This window comes from Oryx dammah, unplaced genomic scaffold (genome assembly GCF_014754425.2).
Source record: "Oryx dammah isolate SB20612 unplaced genomic scaffold, SCBI_Odam_1.1 HiC_scaffold_3, whole genome shotgun sequence".
Taxonomy (NCBI): Eukaryota; Metazoa; Chordata; class Mammalia; order Artiodactyla; family Bovidae; genus Oryx; species Oryx dammah.
In genome coordinates, this window is record NW_024070187.1 from 25895049 (window position 1) to 25898997 (window position 3949).

The 3949-nt window shown below is 39.3% G+C and overlaps 1 non-coding gene across 1 annotated transcript; it reads right to left on the reverse strand.

The window, feature by feature from the left end:
• Nucleotides 1-1189: 1189 nt before the first annotated feature.
• On the reverse strand, nt 1190-1291 carry LOC120862320. Its single transcript, XR_005720747.1, has one exon. It is a non-coding gene; the product is annotated as a U6 spliceosomal RNA (small nuclear RNA).
• Nucleotides 1292-3949: the final 2658 nt, after the last annotated feature.

Here is a 3949-nt window from a genome sequence, read left to right on the forward strand (position 1 = left end):
TGGTTGGATCTCCTTGCAGTCCAAGGGACTCTCAAGAGTCTTCTCCAACACCACAGTTCAAGAGCATCAATTCTTCAGCACACAGCTTTCTTCACAGTCCAACTCTCACATCCATACATGACCACTGGAAAAACCATAGCCTTGACTAGACAGACCTTTGTTGGCAAAGTAATGTCTCTGCTTTTCAATATGCTGTCTAGGTTGGTCATAACTTTCCTTCCAAGGAGTAAGCGTTTTCTCATTTCATGGCTGCAGTCACCATCTGCAGTGATTTTGGAGCCCTAAAAATAAAGTCTGACACTGTTTCCACTGTTTCTTCATCTATTTCCCATGAAGTGATGGGACCAGATGCCATGATCTTCGTTTTCTGAATGTTGAGCTTTAAGCCAACTTTTTCACTCTCCTCTTTCACTTTCATCAAGAGACTTTTTAGTTCCTCTTCACTTTCTGCCATAAGGGTGGTGTCATCTGCATAGCTGAGGTTATTAATATTTCTCCCGGCAATCTTGATTCCAGCTTGTGCTTCTTCCAGCTCAGCATTTCTCATGATGTACTCTGCATAGAAGTTAAATAAGCAGGGTGACAATATACAGCCTTGACGTACTCCTTTTCGTCTTTGGAATCAGTCTGTTGTTCCATGTCCAGTTCTAACTGTTGCTTTCTGACCTGCATATAGTTTTCTCAAGAGGTGGGTCAGGTGCTCTGGTATTCCCATCTCTTGAAAAATTTTCCACAGTTTATTGTGATCCACACAGTCAAAGGCTTTGGCATAGTCAATAAAGGAGAAATAGATGTTTTTCTGGAACTCTCTTGCTTTTTCCATGATCCAGAGGATGTTGGCAATTTGATCTCTGGTTCCTCTGCCTTTTCTAAAACCAGCTTCAACATCTGGAAATTCACGGTTCACGTATTGCTGAAGCCTGGCTTGGAGAATTTGAGCATTACTTTACTAGCGTGTGAGATGAGTGCAATTGTGTGGTAGTTTGAGCATTGTTTGGCATTGCCTTTTTGGGGGATTGGAATGAAAACTAACCTTTTCCAGTCCTGTGGCCACTGCTGAATTTTCCTTAGCAGGCTTCAATTATCCATAATTGTACTTTCTAATCTTATGATTTCTTGATTTTTTTAAAATACAAAAGTAGTATGTTTTTTATGGACAGTACTAATTAAATATATTTTCATTAATTAAAAAAATATTGAATGTTTCACAAATTTGTGTGTCATCTTTGTGCAGAAGCCATGCTAATCTACTCTGTATTGTTCCAATATAGCATATGTGCTGCTGAAGCAAGTGCTTCATTTGTTTTTTATTGAAGTATAGGCTTCTCAGGTGGTGCAGTGGTAAAGAATCTGCTTGCCAAAGCAGGAGACATAAGAGACAAGTCTTTGATCCCTGGGTCAGGAAGATCTCCTGGAGAAGGAGATGGCAACTCACTCCAGTATTCTTGCCTGGAAAATTCCATGGACAGAGGAGTCTGGTGGGCTTCAGTCCATGGGGTTGTAAAGAGTTGGACACAACTGAGTACACATGTGCACACATAATTGATTTACAATGTTGAGTTAGTTTCAGGTGTAAAGCAAAATGATTCATATATATACATATACATATTTCAGATTATTTTCCATTTGTTACTACAAAATATTGAATATTGTTCCCTGTGTAATAGAGTAAATCTTTGTTGATTATCTATTTTATATACAGTAGTGTGAATCTGTTCATTCCCTTAATTTATCCCTCCCTTTCCCTTTTTCCTCTTTGGTAACTGTAAGTTTAAGGGTTTTGTTTTGTTTTTGGCATAATACTGGGACATTGTGATTTAATTATTGAAATGGAATGTCAAAGTCTCACTCAGAAAGAATATATTACAGATTAAAAGGTTGGGGACAAGTTATTTCAGTACTCAGTAAAAATTTTATTCAATAAAAAATCACAGCCAAGAGAAAAACTAGATATTTTTAAAAGACCCCCGGGTTATCTGGATGTTAACATTTCCAGATACTGAAATAGCTATGAATAATATATTCAAGAAAATATATGATAAAATTAAATCTAAAAAAGAAATGCACAGAAATAGAGAGGATTCAACAATGAATAGAGTTCAACAAATAGATTAAAGCAGATTAGACTCAATAAATAAGAGTAACAGTGAGATTCATGTTGGATCAGAATACATACAGACTAAAAGATGTATTAAGAAGCAAAATAAGAAAATGATATAAGAGACCCATGAGTCACAAAGTAAAACGTCTAAGCAATGTGGTTGGAGTCCCAGAAAGTAACCTAGCCAAAGAATCACAAGTTCAGAAAACTAATACTTTATATGTGTGCCGAAAGCAAATTTATTGAAACTTTTCCCTGAAAGGAGACGTTATGTTTATTTTTATGTTGCAAACTAAGGGTATACTGGAGCTTCCTCAGGGAAAAAAAAAAAAAAGAACCCCAAACTAGAACCACCATATGATCAATAATTTCACTCCTGGACATACACCAGAAGAAAATGAATATATTCATTTGAACAGATACATGCACCCAATGCTCACAGCAGCACCACCCACAATAACCAAGGTATGAAAGCAACCTAAGTGTTTACCAACAGGTGAAAGGACAAAGAAGACGTGACATATGAATAGATGGACAGATGGATACACACAGTGGAATACCACCCAGTCACTCAAAAAGAACGAAATTTTGCCATTTGCAGCAACATGGATGGACCCAGAGGGTATCACGGCTAGTGAGAAGGTCAGACAAAGGCAAACACTCTGTACTATCACTTATATGTGGAATGAAAAAATTTTATCCCTCTCTGTCCCCCTTTCCCCTTTGGCAACCATAGTTTAAGTGTTTTTTTTTATTTTTTTAAGCAACTCATTTACTTATTTTTGCCGATCCTAGGTGGCGCAGTGGGAAAGAATCACCTGTCAATGCAGGAGATGAAAGAGATTCGAGTTCCATTCCTGGGTCGGGAAGATCCCTTGGAGTAGGAAATGGCAACCCACTCCAGTATTCCTGCCTGGAGAATCCCATGGACAGGGAAGCCTGGTGGGCTACAGTCCATGGGGTTGTAAAGAGTTGGACACGACGGCATGACTGAGCACGATATGTATTCTTGTTTGCACTGGGTCCTGGTTGCTGCCCATGGCATGGTTTCAGTAAGTTCTCTAGTTTCACCACTCTCGCTTGTGGTGCCACAGGCTTCTCATCGTGGTGGCTTCTTGCTGCGGAGCACAGGCTCTAGGCACGTGGGCTCAGTAGCTGCGGCACAGGGGCTCATTAGTTGCCAATTCAGTAGTTGTAGGCTCATGAACTCAAGAACACGGACTCAGTAGTTATGGTGCACAGGCTTTAGTTGCCCGAGACATGCGGAATCTTCCCAGACCAGGGATCAAACCATTTTCCCTTGCACTGCAAGGCGGATTCTTAATCACTGGACCACAAGGGAAGCCCCATCCTTCTATTTTTTAAAGACATCTTCTCAATTCTAAAAGATCATGGATTCATAAAGACCCAGTCATTCTCCAAACACATTGTAGTTCTGTTAAGAAAACCTAGGTAACTAGAAAGTTTATGAAATCTTAATTAGTTAAATAGTGATACTTCCAGAGATGAAGAGGGCAGTTTTGTTCACCTAGCCAGCTGAGGACTTGCTTTTCTTCACAGTCAATGAGCTGTGCTTATTATTTTCTGTGCCTAGGCTTGAAGCTCCAGATGCAGAGCAGCAGATACAACATGAGTTTTCATTTACCTTTTAGGAAGTGAGTTTCACCCCAATTTAGTTTGGATCAGTGGATGCGGTTTCAGCCCTTCACTTTCCATGGCATACATTCAGAAAGCAAATTCTAGTCACCAATGTTTATTTTTGGATTTAGAGTCCAGCAGAGCTTGTGGCATTTCTCTTTTGCTTCTTATCCATGGAGATTCATGTTTGAGTCTGATAGGCATTTTTTG